Source organism: Chiloscyllium punctatum, chromosome 26 (assembly GCF_047496795.1).
Source record: "Chiloscyllium punctatum isolate Juve2018m chromosome 26, sChiPun1.3, whole genome shotgun sequence".
Lineage (NCBI taxonomy): Eukaryota > Metazoa > Chordata > Chondrichthyes > Orectolobiformes > Hemiscylliidae > Chiloscyllium > Chiloscyllium punctatum.
Window position 1 is genome coordinate 58,532,580 of NC_092764.1, and position 22,120 is coordinate 58,554,699.

At 41.0% G+C, this 22,120-nt stretch overlaps 1 protein-coding gene across 1 annotated transcript in view; it reads left to right on the forward strand.

The window, feature by feature from the left end:
• Positions 1-480: 480 nt before the first annotated feature.
• psme3ip1 (proteasome activator subunit 3 interacting protein 1) overlaps positions 481-22,120 on the forward strand; it is a 94,042-nt gene continuing 72,402 nt past the window's right edge. The window contains exon 1 of the mRNA XM_072547501.1: positions 481-569. The gene's annotated coding sequence lies outside the window, so the exon portion shown is untranslated. The remainder of the gene's footprint in view (positions 570-22,120) is intronic.

A 22,120-nucleotide genomic window follows, 5' to 3' on the forward strand; every position in this document is an offset into this window, starting at 1 on the left:
GTGTTCTTCCTCCAGGAGTTGGATGGCTAGAGTTTGGCGGTGAAGGAGGCCCAGGACTTGCATGTCTTTGGTGGAGTGGGAGGGGGTGTTGAAATGTTTGACCACAGGGTGGTGGTGTTGTTTAGTGTGTGTGTCCCAGAGATGTTCTCCAAAATCTTCCGCATGTTGGCAACCTGTCTCCCCAATGTAGAGGAAATTTGTGCAGCTAAGCTATATCATAATGTAAATGTTATTAAAGAGATGTATAATTCATTTAAATATTATTACTTTAGAACTAGCAAACCAGCATGCTTGAGTATTAATAAATACAAGTATCTATAAATAATATTTTGCATAAATAATAGTAAAAATAGTGATCAAATTGACATATAACATTATTTACATGTTATTACTTTGGAAACATCACACCAAAGTGTGATAATAAATATATGATGCTTCATGGGTGTTACCCAGAGGGACTGTCAGGAAGGGAGGGTGGTCAGGCGGAACAGCTGCTCCCGGAACCTTTCGGCAGGAATCGGAAGCGGAGGGAAGGTGTTGTGTGAGAGACAAGACGCGGAGTCGGAAAGGTGAGAGGGACAGAGAGCTGGAGGGAGAGGGCGTTCGCGGACCGGGAGGGGGAGAGGGGGGTCAGTGTTGATCAGGGCCTGGGGGAGGGAGGGGGAGAGGGGGGTCAGTATTGATCAAGGCCTGGGGGAGGGAGGGGGAGAGGGGGGTCAGTATTGATCACGGGCGGGGGGGGGGGTAGATGGAAGGGGAGAGGGGAGTCAGTGTTGACCAGGGCCGGGGGGAGAGGGGCAGTCAGTGTTGATCAGGGCCGGGGGGAGAGGGGCAGTCAGTGTTGATCAGGGCCAGAGGGAGAGGGGCAGTCAGTGTTGATCAGGGCCTGGGGGGGGGGGGGGGGTCAGTTTTGATCAGGGCCTGGGAGGTGGAGGGGGTGTCAGTGTTGATCAGGGCCGGGGGGAGAGGGGGGTCAGTGTTGATCAGGGCCTGGGGAAAGCATTGTTCATTAATGGTTCTGGTTATATCCCAGGGTCTTTAATCTATTTTTTCTCCTCCTGTGGTTGGGACTGTTGACTGTTGCAGCATCTCACCTATTCAGGGTGCCGTGACTTTGTGCTGTGGCTTTAATATTGATGCAGAGTTAGTGAGAGAGCATCAACGTGTTCAGTACCTTGTATCCACCAGCAAACCTGATGATCTTGGGACTCTTAATCTCCTGAGCCTCCCTTTTTCTCCTTGCATCCCCTCCCCATGTGTTCAATGTCATTGCAAGGCTTGCATTTACATAGCATCTTTCAGAACCCCAGGACGTCCTAAAGGGCTTTGTAGAGTATTAACTGTTGTAAAAGAAACTTGATGTTATTTTGTGGACTGCAAGTTCTCACAGACAAACAATATGTGAAGACTGACCAGATCATCTGTTATTTCCCTTGGTTCAGGATGAAATGTTAATCAGCACACTGCAAAATCTCTTTGTTGTCCTTCAGTCTGGTGACAACAAAACCTCAAAATCAGAACCAGACCATTCACAAAAGGTATTTCTCCATGCAAAATGTGGAAGCTTTCTATTAAAACAGTGGACTCTGTCATTACAACTGTGTCTACAATTCAAAAGTCCTTTATTGGTTGGAAAGTGCTTTGTTTGTCTCATGGTTTTGAAATGTGTTGTATATGTACAAGTTGTTATCACCTAGATGTGAAGACCATTAAGTGCGGTCACATTCAAGATCAACAAAAGGTTTAAAGAATATAGAATCAGTGCAAATGGATGGAAATAAGATGTAGGTGGGTGATGATTTCAGTGATGGATACAACAGGCCGGAGCAGTGGTGTGGCATACTCCTGTTCTCATGTTCCTTTTATTTTTATGTTCATATTCAAACGCAAATAAGACCTCTTTCGGTATTATGTTGAGAGTGTGTGATTGATTCTGGAGGGGAACTGAAGTCACGGCCATCTAACTCTGGGATAGGATTGCTGAACTGAGTCAAATCTGACACCAGATAGGATAAGAGATTTTGAGGCTTCTACTGTTTCCTTTTACATAGATCGTGAAGGGGGTACTTATTGGTCCATTATTCAGTGAAATCAAATTAATACCATGTGAATCATCAATCACTTGGATCATATCCTTTTCAGGGAAGGATAAACAAAAAAAACTGTATTTGTCACTTTGTAAAACTTGCATTTTCTGCAGGGAAAATTGATTGAATAGCCTAAGCAGAGGAAGGTGCAACAAAGTGGAGAGTCGAGCACTGATATACATTTTTGATTGCTTGCTTTTTGCTGCAGCAATGAGTTGACCTGAATGAATTTGTTTGTTGTTGGTTTTTTTGATGAGGCAACACTGAGGGTTGATGTATAGTTAGACTTTCAAAAGGTATTTGATAATATGCCTTTTAAGTAGAGTTGAAGCTGTTAAATAAAAGGATGGTGACAACTTAAGTGTGAAATTGGCTGACTGACAGGAAAAGAATAGCAGCAAATGATTTTTATTTGGATCATTGTCCGAGGGGGTCAGGATCACAACCACTGCTTTTCTTGATGTAGGGTTATTGACCTGATTTGAATGTGTGGAGCACAATTTCAAAGTTTGCAGATGACACAGTTTGGAATTATTGTGATGACGATAGTGCAAGATCTCAAAAGTCATAGTCTAATGGAATGGGTGGCTATCTGGCAGATGAAATTTTAATGCAGAGCATGTGAGCTGTTGCATTTTGGTAGGAAGGAGGAGTATTGATATTAACTGGAAGGGGTACAGGAGCAGATGGACTGTGAATGTATATGCACAAAAAGATGTTAAGGACAATTGGTACAAGTTCTCTTCACAAAAGGCTGTTTGAATGATGACTTGAAATATTCAGGAGCGGAAATTCAGAAAATGAAATAAGGAAAATTAGCAGAAATAAACTGAGGTGTCAGAATGTTTGGATAGTTGCCTGTAGGCCTCTGTATGTACCTCAAACCAGCTTAGGCACAATCAGGTTATTTCTGCCCACATACTTATTTCTAACAGAATTATCAAAGATGTTTGATTTCGATAGCTTGTAAATTTCTTATTTAACTCCCTTTTTGTAGATATAGAGTCATAGAGATGTACAGCATTGAAACAGACCCTTTGGTCCAACCCATCCATGCCGATCAGATATCCCAACCCAATCTAGTCCCACCTGCCAGCACCTGGCCCATTTCCCTCCAACACCTTCCAATTCATATATGCCTCTTAAATGTTGCAATTGTACTGGCCTCCACCACATCCTCTGGCAGCTCATTCCATACACGTACCACCCTCTGCGTGAAAAAGTTGCCCCTTAGGTCTCTTTTATATCTTTCCCCTCTCACCCTAAACCTATGCCCTCTAGTTCTGGACTCCCCGACCCCAGGGAAAAGGCTTTGTCTATTTATCCTATCTATGCCCTCACAATTTTGTAAACTTCTATAAAGTCACCCTTCAGTCTTTGACGCTACAGGGAAAACAGCCCCAGCCTGTTCAGCCTCACCCTGTAGCTCAAATCCTCCAACCCTGGCAACATCCTTGTAAATCTTTTCTGAACCCTTTCAAGTTTCATAACATCTTTCCGATAGAAAGGAGACCAGAATTGCACGCAATATTCCAACAGTGTACAGCCGCAACATGACCTCTTAACTCCTGTACTTAATACTCTGACCAATAAAGGAAAGCATACCAAACGCCTTCTTCACTATCCTATCTACCTGCGACTCCACTTTCAAGGAGCTATGAACCTGCACTCCAAGGTCTCTTCGTTCAGCAACACTCCCTAGGACCTTACCATTAAGTGTATAAGTCCTGGCTAAGATTTGCTTTCCTAAAATGCAGCACCTCGCATTTATCTGAATTAAACTCCATCTGCTATTCTCAGCCCATTGTCCCATCTGGTCCAGATTCTGTTGTAATCTGAGGTAACCCTTTTCGCTGTCTACTACACCTCCAATTTTGGTGTCATTTGCAAACTTACTAACTGCACCTCTTATGCTTGCATCCCAATCATTTACATAATGACAAAAAGTAGAGGGCCCAGCACCAATCCTTCTGGTACTCCACTGGTCAACAGGCCTCCAGTCTGAAAATTCTTTTTAATTTTGTTGATTTTTATATTTTTCCTTATTGCCACGATCTGTAATTTTAAATAATATTTTATATAATTTTTCCATTTAGTTCTGTTATTGCTTTAGCTGACTTTTCACAAGTAAAGTTGTTATCTTAGTTATAAATTGCATTTAATTCTACTCTGAACAGTTCCCACTGATATTTTGTCATTTTACTGATTATCACATTTTCCTAGTTTACTGCAGACAGTTTTGGTTTCATACTATTGAAGTCAGCCTTCACTAAATCTGAAGTTTTAATCTGTTTTTAATTTTTCCCTTTTGTGCTTGATAATACAATATTGTGATCATCATGAGACACACGATGCATGCACTGTTCAGCTGTGAACTAAATCTGCTATTATAACATAAGAAAACATATCCTTCACAGCTTGCTGGAAGCAGCTTCATCTGTTTGCCAGAGAGTGTGATAAGTTGTGAGTCTTCTCTAAGCACTAAAAGGGGAAAGATTTACAGGGCAATGAGAAAAGTGCAGAGGAATGATATTTATTGGAATGCTCTTTCAAAGACCTCAATCTAACATTTATTTACAGAGTGAAATGTACACCTTCAAATCATCTACCTCTTCGTTTCAACAAATGTCTCTTAAAAAATGTTCAGTTGAAACCCCAATTAATGCTCACAATCTGCACATAATTGTATATTAACTGCATTTAATTAATATCTGACTTATTGCTCAGTTTTAAGCCTAACAGATACCGTTTGAGAGATAATTAATTAACAAAAACATTAAAAATTACTGACTTCACAAATTGACATTAGTTTGGACAATTATATCGGAAAGTTATTTGGAATTTGTAACCAATTGTGACAATTTCCTGATGTTTAATTTGGAAGAGCACCAAACCTGTGTAATTTATCCACAGATTATTGTTGGATGCTGTTTGTTGGATACGGAGGTTCGACCTAAGAATAATGTACAATTCATGGGATAGGATTTTTTTTTCTTCACAGACTTTAGTTATAGTAACAGCACAGCTTGCCTTTTGTACAAATGGATCCCTAATCAGGTGGTATGTCCATTGTATCCACTGTCTTTCTAGTTGGGCAAGGTCATGGATTTGGAATGTGCTGTCGAAGCAACTTTGGAATGATATTGCAAGGCACCTTGTAGATTGTGCACAATGCTGCCTCTGCCGCTAGTGGTGGACAGAATGAATGTTGAAGATTATGGATGGGGTGTGAATTGAGTGGCTTCTTCAACCTGGATGATGTCAAACTTCTTCAGTTTTGTTGGAAATATGAAGGCAAGTGGAGAGTATTCCGTCACACCCTGACTTGTGCCTTATAGATGATGGACTGATGCCGACAGCATGGGTTCAATTTTGCACTGGCTGAGGTGACTATGAAGGACTCTCCTTGTCAACCTTTCCCCGAGCCTGAGGCGTGGTCACCCTCGGGTTAAACCTCCACGAGTCGTCTCTCTGTAATGAGAGAGAGCAGCCTATTGTCTGCTCAGACTGTGGCAACTCAACTTAAAGGTAGGGAATGGCATTGGGGAGTCAGGACGTGAGTTAGTTAATGCAGAATTACCACTTCTAACCTGCTCCTGTTTTTAGTCAGTGGTACCCCCTAAGATGTTGATAGTGTGCTAGTCAGTGATGGTAGTGCCATTGAATGCTATGGGAAGATGGTTGGATTCTCTCTTGTTCGAGGTGGTCTGTGCCTGGTACTTGTGTGACATAAGTGTGACTTGCCACTTATCAGCCCAAGCTTGATTGTTGTCCAGATCGTGTTGCTTATGGACATATCTGTAGAGTTATGAATATTACTGAAATTTGTGCAATTATCTGCGAACATGCCCACTTCTAACCATGAGGGAAAAAAGATAATTGATGATGTGAAGCAAAAAAAAGCAGTAGTCTTTGGAGATCACTGTCTTCCACCCTCAAAAACAAGTCCAAAACAAACCATCTATCATAGCTTACTGCTTTCTCTCCTTATGACAGTTTCTTTTTAATTCAAATGCACACTGGCCCTCCTATTCCATAAGCCTCAGTTCTGTTAACTAGCCTTTTATGTGGTATTTTGTCAAATTATTTCTTAAAATCCATGAACAACATCCACTGCATTATCTTTGGTCCACCTTCACTGTTACTTAAACAGAACATTAGATTTGCTGCGTTACATTCTGCATCCTCTTGGTGGTGTCCTTCACAGCTTGCTGGAAGCAGCTTCATCTGTTTACAAGAGGGAGCGATAAGTTGTGAGTCTTCTTTAAGCGCTAAGAGGGGAAAGATATACAGGGCAATGAGAAAAGAGCAGTGGAATGATATTTATTGGAATGCTCTTTCAAAGACCTAATACATGTTAGCTGGGCTGAGTGGCTTCTGTCTTCACTGAATCATTGTGTCATTCCATGTTCCTGATCTGCTCAGATATTTTACATACTTCCATTAACTTTGTTGGAATTTCATAATTGATTGGGATTTTAGTTTTTCCCAGTGTAATATTGAAGATACGGTTTCTTTCGCACCTTTCTTGACTTTTGGACATCTCAAACTGCTTGGCAACCAGTGCAGTCAGTTTCGTCATGTAGGAAATGGATCAGCCAATTTGTGCACGTGCTCCTACAGTAACAACTGGGAATACAAATGCTATGTCGGCTTGATGGCAAAGAGTTCAGAGTACAAGAGCTGCACCTATGTAGGTTTTGATGAGCCCATACCTGGAGAACTTCCAGAGAAGGAAGTGCTAGATGTCTTGAAACGGGTAAAGGTGGATAAATCCCCAGGACCTGATCAGGTGTACCCTGGAACTCTGTGGGAAGCTAGAGAAGTGATTGCTGGGCCTCTTGCTGAGATATTTGTCTCATCGATAGTCACAGGTGAGGTGCCGGAAGACTGGAAGTTGGCTAATGTGGTGCCACTGTTTAAGAAGGGTGGTAAGGACAAGTCAGGGAACTATAGTCCAGTGAGCCTGACGTTGGTGGTGGGCAAGTTGTTGGAGGGAATCCTGAGGGACAGGATGTACATGTATCTGGAAAGACAAGGACTGATTATGGATAGTCAACATGGTTTTGTGTGTGGGAAATCATGTCTCACAAACTTGATTGAGTTTTTTGAGGAAGTAACAAAGAGGATTGATGAGGGCAGAGTGGTAGATGTGATCTATATGGACAACAAGGTGTTCAACAAGGTACCCCATGGGAGACTGATTAGCAAGATTAGATCTCATGGAATAAAGGGAGAACTAGCCATTGGATACAGAACTGGCTCAAAAGTAGAAGTCAGAGGGTGCTGGTGGAGAGTTGTATTTCAGACTAGAGGCCTGTGACTAGTGGAGTGCCACAAGGAACGGTGATGGGTCCTCTACTTTTTGTCATTTACATAAATGATTTGGATGCGAGCATAAGAGGTGCAATTAGTAAGTTTGCAGATGACACCAAAATTTGAGGTGTAGTGGACAGCGAAGAGGGTTACCTCAGCTTACAACAGGATATGGACCAGATGGGCCAATGGGCTGAGAAGTGGCAGATGGAGTTTAATTCAGATAAATGTGAGGTGCTGCATTTTGGGAAAGCAAATCTTAGCAGGACTTATACACTTAATGGTAAGGTCCTAGGGAGTGTTGCTGAACAAAGAGACCTTGGAGTGCAGGTTCATAGCTCCTTGAAAGTGGAGTCGCAGGTAGATAGGATGGCAACCCTTCGATCCAGATATCCCAACCCAATCTAGTTCCACCTGCCAGCACCCGGCCCATATCCCTCCAAACCCTTCCTATTCATATACCCATCCAAATGCCTTTTAAATGTTGCAATTGTACCAGGCTCCACCACCTCCTCTGCCAGCTCATTCCATACACGTACCACCCTCTGCATGAAAAAGTTGCCCCGTAGGTCTCTTTTATATCTTTCCCCTCTCAGCCTAAACCTATGCCCTCTTGTTCTGGACTGTCCGACCCCAGGGAAAAGACTTTGTCTATTTATCCTATCCATGCCCCTCATAATTTTGTAAACCTCAAGAAGGTCATCCCTCAGCCTCCGACACTCCAGGGAAAACAGCCCCGGCCTGCTCAGCCTCTCCCTGTAGCTCAAATTCTCCAACCCTGGCAACATCCTTGTACATCTTTTCTGAACCCTTTCAAGTTTCACAACATCTTTCCGACAGGAAGGAGACCAGAATTGCACGCAATATTCCAACAGTGGCCCAACCAATGCCCTGTATAGCTGCAACATGATCTCCCAACTCCTGAACTCAATACTCTGACCAATACAGGAAAGCATACCAAACACCTTCTTCACTATCCTATCTACCTGCGACTCCACTTTCAAGGAGCTATGAACCTGCACTCCAAGGTCTCTTTGTTCAGCAACGCTCCCTAGGACCTTACCATTAAGTCTATAAGTCCTGCGAAGATTTGCCTTCCCAAAATGCATCATCTCGCATTTATCTGAATTAAACTCCATCTGCCACTTCTCAGCCCATTGGCCCAACTGGTCAAGATCCTGTTGTAACCTTGAGGTAACCTTTCCCATGCACAAAGCCATGTTGACTATCTGTAATTAGTCCTTTTCTTTCCAAATATATGTACATCCTGTCCCTCAGGATTCCCTCCAACAACTTGCCCACCATCGACATCAGGCTCACCGGTCTATAGTTCCCTGGTTTGTCCTTACTACCCTTCTTAAACAGTGGCACCATGTTAGCCACCCCCAGTCTTCCAGCGCCTCACCTGTGACTATCGATGATACAAATATCTCAGCAAGAGGCCCAGCAATCATTTCTCTAGCTTCCCACAGGAGTTCCAGGGTACACCTGATCAGGTCCTGGGGATTTAAACACCTTTACCTGTTTCAAGACATCCAGCACTTGCTCCTCTGTAATATGGACATTCTGCAAGATATCACCATGTATTTCCCTACAGTCTATATCTTCCATATCCTTTTCCACAGTAAATACTGATGCAAAATACTCATTTAGTATCTCCCCCATTTTCTGTGGCTCCACACAAAGGCCGCCTTGATGATCTTTGATCAGCTGTGCTCAGATGGTGTATTTCTGCTCCTGTTGTCTTCTAAGCAATGTGATAGTGATCAGATAATTTGCTTTTGTGACTTCATTGAGAAATGAAGGGGTAACTCCCTTGCTGTTCTTCAAAGCCATTTTAAAATCTAGGTGATCATACCAAGAGGGTGATGTATGAAAGGTAGTATAGATGGCTGTGGATGCTGGTTATGGTAGTGAGCTGCTAAACCATGCACACAATCACATTTCAGAGTTTTACCCTTGATAGTGAGTTTTTGGAAGATTTGTAGCTCAGGTTCTGGATGTGAGTTTGATCGCTGAGCTGGAAGGTTCATTTTGAGACGTTTTGCCACCATGCTAGGTAACATCATTAGTGAGACCCCGATGAAGGTCTGGTGGTATGGCCCACTCTTTATTTATGTGTTTAGGTTTCTTTGGGTTGGTGATGTCATTTCCTTTTTTTCCTCTGGTGGTAAATGGGATCCAAGTCAATGTGTTTGTTGATAAGAGTTCCAGCTGGAGTGCCATGCTTCCAGGAATTCTCAGACATGTCTCTGTTTGGCTTGTCCTAGAATGGATACGTTGTCCCAGTTGAAGTGGTGTCCTTCCTCATCTGTATATAAAGATACTAGTGAGAGTTGGTCATGTCTTTTTTGTGGCTAGTTGATGTGCATGTATCCTGGTGGCTAGTTTTCTGCCTGTTTGTCCAATGTAGTATTTGTTACAGTTCTTGCAAGGTATTTTGTAAATGACATTAGTTTTGCTTGTTGTCTGTTCAGGGTCTTTCAAGTTCATTAGCTGCTGTTTTAGTGTGTTGGTGGATTTGGCAATCATTTCCTAGATTTCTTTGATGTCGGGGAGAGTGGCGAGGGTTTCTGAACGCATTTTGTCTGCTTGTTTGGGTTTGTTGCTGAGAAATTGGCGGACTGTGTTCATTGGGTACCCATTCTTTTTCAACACACTGTGTAGATGATTTTCCTCTGTTCTTTGTCACTCCTCTGTGCTGCAGTGTGTGGTGGCCCGTTGAAATAATGTTCTAATGTTGCTTCGTTTGTGGGTGTTGGGATGATTGTTTCTGTAGTTCTTACCCTTGGTCTCTGGTGCCAGCTGGGGCAGTCTTAGCAAGTTGCCTCGGTGCTTCCCGCTCCTGACCTCAACTTGCCGAATTCTACATTCTGGATGAGGACAGTGTTGACTTAATTGGTGTATTAATTAACCTGTCAAAACATTTTTAAGCTTGCAATATATCAGACCATAGGCTGTCTTTGAAACCAGCCCCTAAACCCCATCTCAGGAAAATATTGGTTACCTTCACAATAGGAAGGACTTGCTCATCATCGTCTGACAAGTGAAGTACTTGTTTCCATAACTTATTTAAATTTTGCAGCAGCATTATAAGCTTCTTGACAGAGGTACCATCTCGATGGAAATGCTGCAATCTAATTCATTTCTATTATAGATATTACACAATATGTGTTTGAATTAGAACAAACAAAGCTGTTTGCTTCAACAGAGAGATAAAAAGTCGATCTGTCCCAATCATGGTTAAAAATCACACAACAAGTATAGTCCAACAGGTTTAATTGGAAGCACACTAGCTTTCGGAGCGACGCTCCTTCATCAGGTGAAGGAGCGTCGCTCCAAAAGCTAGTGTGCTTCCAATTAAGCCTGTTGCACTATAACCTGGTGTTGTGTGATTTTTAACTTTGTACACCCCAGTCCAACACCGGCATCTCCAAATCATGTCCCAATCATGGTTTGCTTCAGGTTTTAGTACTGTGAACCAATGAGTTAGACCTTTATTAGGTATGAGTTTAATTTGCAATAGTATACTTCATCCACCAGGTGGCATTAGATGACTGTTTTCTTTCGAATACATTTTACCACACATCTCAAATTTTATATGTCCTAATTACCACCAACTAAATTTTGCAAATTGTCATCTCTTATTGTCAAGAAGTGGTGGTAGTTGATGGATTTGCCTTTTGTGTCACATTCTTTTCCAATACGACATTGTCACTGAATCTCACCATGCTCTTGGGCTGTTTTATTGCTTTATTTGGGGAATCTGCCAAACATGTTTGACAATCTTGCAAATAAAATTCACCTTTTGAGGTGACTGTATTCAGTGGTTGGTAAGAGTTTAATGTGGTGGGTTATAACTGAGTTATTGTGTGTGGCAATAAAACTGTTTGGTGTATAACACGTTTTTACCATTGAAAGAGATTAGAGGTAATTGATACTAATTACTGTGTTTTCACTGAGGTGAAAAATAGTTTTGGAAGAAATTCAGCTGTAATTGATCATTCTGTGTCATAAGATATAGGAACAGCAGTAGGCTGTCCGGCCCCTCGAGCCTGCCCTGCCTTTCAGTATGTCCATGGCTGCTGTAAAATTCCTCACATGCACTTGCATGCCTCTTTCCCAGAACTCTTGATTACCTGACTGATCAAGAATCTATCCATCTCAGCCTTACGTACACACAAGACTTTGTTCCACCAAGTAAATTGGACCTTCAATTAATTGATTTTAAAAATGGAACTAGTACCTCCAACTGTTGCAAAAACCCATTTTAAAAAACAAGTAAAGAATTTGAAACAAAAATGAATTGTTGGAAAAAACAGTCACTGGACCCAAAATGTTAACTCTGCTTTCTCTCCATAGATGGTGCCAGACCTGCTGAGTTTGTCCAGCAATTTCTGTTTTGGTTTGATTTCCAGCATCTTTTAGTTTGAAAAGTGTGTTAATGTCTGATCTCTGGAGTTTGTTCTTCCAAACTGAGCTTAACCAGGCTCACATCGAGTGTCTTGAACTTCACTCAGCTGTAATCCAATGCTTCTGATATCCCAACCCCAATCTTTTGTTTCCTTATCTCTGGGTGCCCCTTCTCTCATTATTCTCATTTTTATTTTCTACGCTGCTGATCATCTGTGTTACTACATTCCTAAACAGTATTGAATCATAGAATAATAGAACCCGTACAGTGTGTAAACAGGCCATTTGGCCCAACAAGTCAAGCTGTTAAGAGTTGAGGTGGGCGTTGAGTAGACATGTGGACAAAACTATATCAAAATCTTGTGGGGGTTGAAAAGGGAAATAAAACAAAGCAGAGCCATGAAGAATGCAGGGGAGTGAATCAAAATCTTTAGAGAGAATGTTTTGAGGCAACAATATTGATAAGGTGAAAGGAAAGGCAGGGAAAACAATACAAAAAACTTGTTATTGTAAATAAATACAGGGAGAGGATTTTTTTCTGTTGGCAGTGTCAGTGGAGATAAACAAGATTATTCCAGACAAACAAAAACAGGAATTCAAAGTCTGTGAGAAGATTTGTAGCTCGGGTGCTCGTTGTTGTGGTTCTGTTCGCCGAGCTGGGAATTTGTGTTGCAGCATGTCTGCAACACAAATTTCCAGCTTGACGAACAGAACCAAAACAGGAATTCCTGGCAAAACTCAGCAGGTCTGGCAGCATCTGTGAAGAGAAAATAGAGTTAGTTTTGATTCCTGTGACCCTTCAGAATTGTTCTGAAGAAGGATCACAGGACTTGAAATGTTAATTCTGTTTTCTCTTGACAGATTCTGCCAGACCTGCTGGGTCTCTCCTGCAATTTCTGTTTTTGTTTGTTGTTTTATTTATTAAATATCATAGATATTTTCCTAATCCTGTTCAGAGATATTATTACACACATCGGGAGCAGTTGGGACTAGAACCTAAGTCCTCTGGCTCAGAAGCAGGGACATAACCACAGTATCACAGAGCTCTTAACAAGACTATTATGTACTTGTGGATGTCCCAAGGAGTTCCATGTGGCAATTGAAGAACAAATACACTTTTTAGGTATAACAAGGTTTGAAGTTAGAGCACAGATGGACCAGAAATTAAAGACAGTTTACATTTATGTCATTTTAAATTTTGTATTATAAATTCCCTTCTTCACATCCATGATGAAAAGTGCCTATGTAAACTTGCCATGTTTTAATTGCACTGTCTTGTCAGTGGTCAAACTATATTAGCTTCACTGAGATCTGTGTCTTTTTAGCCGGAACAGTTTACATCGATAGCTTCCATGTCTGTGAGTGGACTGAAGAATTTTATTATAGACTACACATCACATGATGATAACATCCTTATTAATTTGTTTGACTTATTGTGAACTGTGAGTGATCCATTAGTGTGTGTACCTGTTTAGACACTTTTGTCAAATGCACCTTGGTTCAATTATACATTAGGTGTTTTGCCTGTAGACGTGCAGATTGCATGCGACTGGTTTGGCTCTAATTTCACATTTGATAAATCAGAACTGAATTCGACGATCAAAGCAATCTTCCTATCCAAGGAAAATGTTTAGAGAGACTATGACATCTAAGAAAATTTGCATGTACAGGTTGCAACATCTACCATTAAAATACAGAACAAAAGCGAAAAAAAATTATATTTTTAACATCAATCTTATGTTTTCCATGAAGCTGAGGAGTGTGAAAGAGAAGTTTGGGTGGAATGCTGTGACTATTCATATGTCTTGTTTGTGGCTGGGCAGAAGTTTAGAATTGTTCTGCCCAATGACCCAGTTGTTTGCAATGTTTAGTAATTCTGGAGAAGTCCAACGCTTGAATCTTCAAAAATTTTCCATCATTTTTTAAAAGAGATTCTTTTAACAATTCAAATCACTCAGCACAGGACAGTCAAAGGTCTATGGGGAGATAGTCTGGAAGAACATCTTCTGCCTTGGATGTTTGGTTGAGAGATAGAACTTATTGTACTTTGATGTATCATTTCCTGAAGTGAACTTGTGGAACATTCTTGTAAGTGTGTGTGAACAGAAATTGTACTGGTCGTATCAATTAAAATTCATGTTTTTTTTTCTACTCTAGTATTGATTGGTAAGAGAGACATGAACTTGGAGCTGATACCTGTGTACCAGAATGAGAGCTCTAGACACAGTCTTTTGATTATGGGTTTAATAGAGGAAATTGTACTCCAGAAGAACGCCTTATGACAGAAAAGCTGTGGAAGATCTCAGTGTTACTGTTGCAGAGTGCATCAGTAGCTGCTCTTCCTAGCTTTCAATGACCGAGGTCTTGGTTATTAGCTCTCCATTAAATCATGTCCCCCACATTGAATGAGCTTCACCCTTGGTTTACAGTATGATTTGTTCTTTGGATTTCAAGGATTAGAGGCAGATGGTAAAATTCCCTACTGGGTCTCAAGCCAGAGAACAAAAGCTATCTTGTCTTTTAACTTGTACGTGAGATATAAACATCATCATCAAACAGATTTATTTGCCAGCAGGTCAACACTACACCAACAGTATGTGGATATCGGAATACTTTGACTGCAGTAAAGGTGGTTTGTATTGCAACTTGTATGTAAGGTGATGTTTCACAAGGAAAGCTATCAAAGCTTTGAGGACTAATCAGGAGATTAGTTTTGAGAGATAGAAACAAAATAGGAGGGAGAACAGGACATTTAGCTCATTGAGTCTGCTTTGCCATTCAACATGATCAGGACTGATCCTATATCTAAAAGCCATGCTCCTGCTCTCTTTCCACATCCTTTGACACTTTTAACCTCTCGAACTCTATCAATTTCTTTCTTTGAGTATATTTGGTGACTTGGTCACCACAGCCTTCTGGACTAGAGAATTCCGCAGGGCCATTACCCTTTGAAATTTCTCCTCATCTCAGTGCGAAATGGCCTGACTTTATCCTGAGGTTGTGACCCCTTGTTCTGGAAATATCCTCCCTGTATCCAGCTGGTCTAGCCCTATTAGAAGTTTATATGAATCCATAAAATCCCACCTCAGTCTTTTAAACTCCAGTTAATACAAACACAGTTGACCTATTTCCTCAAAACATGTAGGTAGATAGCTATGACTTTTCTCCTGATGAGGTAGAAATCTAGTTGCTTGATGAAATTCACTTACTATTTAGATTGCTGGTACAATATAAATGTTACTATAGTGCAAACTTGTTCACATTGCAGTGCCATTACTGAGAGTTTGTGAAAGCAAGAGTTGGTTCTCAGTATTTTTCCTTTTGAAATGACTTTGCTCAAAGAAACGAATGATAATTTCGATTTCATGACTGCTATGTCATAGGAGTGTAGATTCCTTACTCTTACTTTGTTGAAAAGGGAGGAACGATATCCCACAGATTTGATACTAACGTTGGAAGTGCTTCCAGGATGAGTTAGGAATTTACAGATCTGTTATAAAACATCTTTTTGAAAATCTGAAATGCTTAAGGAAGCTCAAGACACAAGAGATGAAATGTAACTAAATATTAGCAATGAATTGAAGAAAAATTGAAGAAAGCTGGGGCTCATTAATACATGAATAGTAGCAGAAGATTGAAAAAGACCTGATGTTAAAAAGTCAAACACAATCTTAGAAAATAGAAGCTATTACTTTGACATTGAGCAGAAAAGTATTCACGCTTATTGTAAAAGAGAATTGAATATTTAATAAAAATAAGCTAATTTATTGAATTATTTAAGAATGATGATCAAGTGGCAGGGTAGGGTCAATGATTGTGAATTTGAAGGCAGCAAGGAGTTGCATCGAAGTTTAAAAATACTTGACTTTGAGGATGACCCATTTAGCACTAATAAGGATGGATACAGTTAAAAATCTAAGGGGACAGCATGGCTCAGTGGTTAGCACTACTGCCTCACAGGACCAGGGACTTGGGTTTGACTCCACCCTTGGGCAACTCTTTGTGTGGAGTTTGCACATTCTCCCCGTGTCTGTGCGTTTCCTCTGAGTGCTCTGGCTCCTCCCACCGTCTAAAGATGTACAAGTTAGGTGGATTAGCCATTCTAAAATTGTTTTGTGGGTGCGTTATCCATGGGAAATGCAGAGTTACAGGGATAGGTTTGGGTGGGATGCTCTTTGAGGGTTAGTATGGACTTGACAGGCTGAATGGCCTGTTTCCACACTGTAAGAATTCTATGATTCGATTCTAGATAAAAATCTTCAATTATTTAATATTGAAATTATGTCATAGCTTCTAAATGGATCTATTGATATGAATGCATAGAATAGTTGAACATATGTAGAAATTTTGTAGACTATGTAGACTGCAAAATATTTGGAAAGTCCATCAAGACATTAGCCATTCTTTGTGAGTCTATCAATTAATGTAATTTGACCTATTTCCTCAAAAAATATTGAGTTTTATGTATTAATAAAACAATCAATAACTGGATCTTTGTAGGGAGAGTGTGCTGCATTGGATTAGAACCAATAGACCTTTCTATAAAAAGAAAGATCAAAATGCTCAATTTTGATTAATCATTGGCGCAGTGATATATAGAACTGTTCTGTAAACAGTGACTTCATTAAGGTATCCAAATACAGTCAAATGAATCCTGCAGTGGAAGAAGGTGAGATAAATGGTCTGATTGGGTCTGAAGATCTGCACTAGTGAATGAGATGTTTGGACATTTTCCTGACTTTTGTTGAAGATGTAGTCTTTAAATAATGGTGAGTGCTGAATAAGTGTAGTATCCTAGAAATAATACTTTCCATCTATTTATTCTGATCCATCAGAACCTCTGGAATCAGATTTTTATTTTCAAAGAACTTTTTAAACGTGGAGTATTTCCTTATCTTAGAAACACATATATAAGGAAATTGTTGCATTTAAGTAAAAATAAGATATTTTGCAGTTGCAGTAATTAGGTGTGATCAAAGCATGTATCCCTTCACCTAAAATGAGTCATTCGGATAACATTTTATTTCAATTGTTGACTCTTAATGAGAGAAGAAATTTTTGCATTCTATTATAATGGTTAAAATTGGAAGCTGAAAATTGATTAAAAAAAGGAGTGCACTTTGCATTTATTTTAAATGAATCATATAGGTTTGTATTTGGACATTGTCTGATACCTATACAAGCATTTAGAAATTTGAAATGACATTTAGCAAGTGGAAACACTGCAAACTATCCAGATACCAGAGTATAGGGTTGGATGACATTTCAATATTTTTATTGCAAAAACATTTGCTGCTTTTTCAAATGGAAGAGTGGGTAGGTATTTCAAAACAAACACTTCATCAGCTGTATGAATGAAAAGCTGTTGTTAGGCTGCACAGTAACTTGATTTGATTTCAGACACGGTCAGAAATTGAATGATCAGTGATGCTTTGAACTAAGTGAGCAAACATCTTCCCTTTTTGAAGATTTTTTATAAATTGTATTATGGTTGCAACATTGTAGAGGAGATATATTATTTTAGAGCTTATCTGGACTTGTCCTTTGACACTCCAAAATGAATTGTAAAGAACTTACTACAGTCCAAGTAACAACCAGTGTTTAGGTGGTTTACTATTTACCCTTGATGTAAAAACAATGACTGCAGATGCTGGAAACCAGATTCTGGATTAGTGGTGCTGGAAGAGCACAGCAGTTCAGGCAGCATCCAAGTAGCTTCGAAATCGACGTTTCGGGCAAAAGCCCTTCATCAGGAACAAAGGCAGTGAGCCTGAAGCGTGGAGAGATAAGCTAGAGGAGGGTGGGGTGGGGAGAAAGCATTGAGTACAATGGATGAGTGGGGGAGGGGATGAAGGTGATAGGTCAAGGAGGAGAGGGTGGAGTGGATAGGTGGAAAAGGAGATAGGCAGGTAGGACAAGTCCGGACAAGTCATGGGGACAGTTACTGAGCTGGACGTTTAGAACTAGGGTGAGGTGGGGGAAGGGGAAATGAGGAAACTGTTGAAGCCCACATTGATGCCCTGGGGTGGAAGTGTTCCGAGGCGGAAGATGAGGTGTTCTTCCTCCAGGCGTCTGGTGGTGAGGGTGCGGCAGTGAAGGAGGCCCAGGACCTCCATGTCCTCGAGCTGTGGGCGCAGGTTTTACAGTTCCTGCGGTGGCAGGGGAAGGTGCCAGGATTGGAGGGTGGGTTGTTTGGGGGCGTGGACCTGACCAGGTAATTGCAGAGGGAACGGTCTTTGCGGAAGGCGGAAAGGGGTGGGGAGGGAAATATATCCCTGGTGGTGGGGTCTGTTTGGAGGTGGCAAAAATGTCGGCGGATGATTTGGTTTATGCGAAGGTTGGTAGGGTGGAAGGTGAGCACCAGGGGCGTTCTGTCCTTGTTACGGTTGGAGGGGTGGGGTCTGAGGGCGGAGGTGCGGGATGTAGACGAGATGCGTTGGAGGGCATCTTTAACCACGTGGGAAGGGAAATGATGAGATCTTCCGCAAAGACCGTTCCCTCTGCGATACCTGGTCAGGTCCACACCCCCAAACAACCCACCCTCCCATCCTGGCACTTTCCCCTGCTACCGCAGGAACTGTAAAACCTGCGCCCACACCTCCTCCCTCACCTCTATCCAAGGCCCTAAAGGAGCCTTCCACATCCAAAGTTTTACTTGCACATCCACTAATATCATTTATTGTATCCGTTGCTCCCGATGCGGTCTCCTCTACATTGGGGAGACTGGACGCCTCCTAGCAGAGTGCTTTAGGGAACATCTCCGAGACACCCGCACCAATCAACCACACCGCCCCGTGGCCCAACATTTCAACTCCCCCTCCCACTCTGCCGAGGACATGGAGGTCCTGGGCCTCCTTCACTGCCGCTCCCTCACCACCAGACGCCTGGAGGAAGAACGCCTCATCTTCCGCCTCGGAACACTTCAACCCCAAGGCATCAATGTGGATTTCAACAGTTTCCTCATTTCCCCTTCCCCCACCTCACCCTAGTTCTAAACTTTCAGCTCAGTAACTGTCCCCATGATTTGTCCGGACTTGTCCTACCTGCCTATCTTCTTTTCCACCTATCCACTCCACCCTCTCCTCCCTGACCTATCACCTTCATCCCCTCCCCCACTTACCCATTGTACTCTATGCTACTTTCTCCCCACCCCCACCCTCCTCTAGCTTATCTCTCCACGCTTCAGGCTCACTGCCTTTGTTCCTGATGAAGGGCTTTTGCCCGAAACTCGATTTTGCTTCTCCTTGGATGCTGCCTGAACTGCTGTGCTCTTCCAGCACCACTAATCCAGATACTATTTACCCTTGTTAACTGCAATGCCAAAGGGGAGGATGTGTTTTGTTCTAATCATCAGTGAATTCTGAGTTTCCTGGTTTGTTTGAGCCAGAATGATTAAGAAAATAATTTGCTTGGGTGACCACTATCACGTAGCAGGCATTTCAGAGTAACATTAATGAGAGCTTAGGCACGCTTTTGGGGAGTCATGCGTGCAATAACATAAAATAATGGAGTAGAGAAGAGAGCGAAAAGTGATTGCAGGTAAACTTAAACATTTGAAAGTTTTTTTATATAGTATTTCACTTAAGACTTCCCCTTCTTGTTAGTCATAGTTTGATCTATGAATGGTCATGAAATTAGGAAAGATTGTAACCAGAGAAATGTTAAATCACAGCCAGTAGTATATTTCAAGAACTCTAGTGTCAGTTGGGTTCAGCACCTCATCAGAGGTTGGCAATCACTTATAGTGAGGGGCTTTAAAGAGCTGAAAGTGACCAAGTTAAGCTCCGTGTTGATTTGGACTTGACTGCTCCATTACCTGAGGTTATGAGACATGGTATCTTCAGGCACCAAACTACCCTTTGAAGAGTTGTTGTGTAGGAAAATGCAGTAGCCAGTTTGTATGCTGAAAGGTGCCAGAGACAGCAATGAGACAAATAACCAGATAATTTATTTTAGTGATGCTGATTTTGGAACAAACATTGTTAGGGAACGGAAGAATTCCCTTGTCTCAGTCCCCACTCTGTCTTGAGTAGTGTCATGGGTTCTTTTGCATCTTCTTGAGGAATTAGCCAAAATATTGATTAAAATCTCAAACAAAAATAAGCATCATTGACATTTCCAGTGGCTCCTTCAATGTTACACTGAGTGTCAGTTTAGATGACATGCTTAAACTTTGGGACTTGAACAGTAAAATGCTTGGAAAACTCATAACCTTAGGAAAAAAGGAGGTTGCAGTAGTTTAGTGGTGGACTGAGTTATGCTGTCCGTGCATAAATTGGAATTGCTCTAAATTGGAATCCTAGGTAGTTGCTGGTATCATTTCATGTGAAGTCAAATATGTGGCATTTCCCAATTTCAGTTCGCTCAGTTGGTTGATTGGCTGGTTTGCAAAGAGTGTGATGTCAGGAGTATGGGTTCAATTCCCTCACCGGTTGAGGTTGCCATGAAAGACTTCCTCCTTCTCAACCTATCCCTTTACCTGAAACGTGGTGACTCTCCAGTTAAACTGCCGCCGGTCATCTCGTTCTCTCGTGCTCTCTTGCTCTTGCTCTTTCGCTCTCGCTCATGTTATTGCTCTCGCTCTCGCTGTGTCTTTCACTGGCTCTAGCTCTGGCTTTCTTGCTCGCTGTCTCACTCTCACTCTGTCTCTCGCTCTCATGAGAGAACAGCCCTACAGTCTGGTAAAACTTTGGCAACCGCTGGAATCAGTCTTTTTTTTATTTTCAAAAACTTTTATTACCCAGTTACTATTCTTAAATCTCCCTTTTATGTCTGTGAAGCCTTACCTCCAATATAGTTCTCAAATGAATCACTCAAGTGAGAATGTAGTAAAAAGGACATTTGTCAGATTGCAGAAGTAATTGGTTTTGGTGCTTTTGGATTTCTTGATGATGTGAGGTGTTTTAGTACATGAGTGACATTAGAGTCAGAAAGATAATTGGCATTCTATTTGCAGCCCCTTAAATCTGAAGTTTGACCAGTGTAGGCTGTTTTAAATCTAATTTAAATTAATCAATGTGACGTGCAAAATATGATCATTCTCAACCTTCATATCCATAACAAATTAAGCATTGATAAAAGTAATTGGAATTTTTGTTCCTCTCCATTGAGACTTAAGTTTTAATTTTGCTTAAATGTCAGCCTGTACCACATTAATATTAATTTAGTTTTTAAAATTTGTTTCAACTTGCAATGCAAATTTCCCTTGGTGATAATTTATATTGATGATGTCAACCTCTTCCTCTTTTTGTTTGTTTCCTTTTGTATAAAATTATCTTCTGAGGGTATGAAGTCTGCCTAGATTGAGTTGTATTCTTTGCTTTCTAATTTCCTTTTCTCCCTCATCACCCCAGTATGGGGCTATTTTCTTGGCATCCTCTTTGGCTGCAGCATTTTCACTCAGTTATTATATAACCAGTGCACTGTCGGAAAAATTGTACCACAGTCAATATACTTCAATAGTTTTGCGTTAGTTTCAGCTGATGCCTATATTGCACTCCAGGACTTCTGTTATTTTGGAGCTATGAATCTTATTCCGTCCAGTAGGAGAGGATTTTGTCAGTATTGGTTATGTGTTTAAACTGAGCTGCACTTCCCAGATCATAAATGTTAATGGTTTCGGAACAAGGCCAGGCGTGTTTGCTTTCTCAAATCTTTAAAGACTTTGCAGCACATTTATCGCCATTTCTCTGAGTACTTTTGAGGCAATCCTCAAATATTTCACAAGCAAAGAAACTACTTTTCAGGTGGAGTCACTGTTGTAACATAGGAAAAGTAGCAGCTTTTTTTTGCACAGCACACTCTGGCAATCAACAATGCTATGAAGAAATGTTTTCCTTGGGTAATGTTGGTTGAATTTTCTAATTTTATTGAGTCAAACTTTGTCTTTGTTGTACAGGAATAAAGCATTTTAAAATCAATGTGAATGACTGACAAAAAACATTAGGCATTTTGAAAAGAAACTATAAAAGCTGCCAGGAACACTCTGCAAATGCGCTGAATGGTGTATAACGATTATTAGCTTGTGTAAAGCCTTTGTCCAGCCCTGGTGTTCCAGGAGACTATCTTGAATTCTAGCAAGTATAAAAATAAGTCGAACATTGAGCTCTTGTACAACAAAGCAAGTCTATAGGTAGTAGGTGTAAAAACACTGGGAGAAAATTATTTTTAAAGTGACACTCTGAAGTATCTTTAAATTGAGCAGAATAATTAACTAGATCTGCAAGCAGTCTTCCAATTATTATTACAATTTCCAGGTAAAGCAAAATGGATTTAAAGTTAGTTGAGGCTTCAAATGTTGGAAT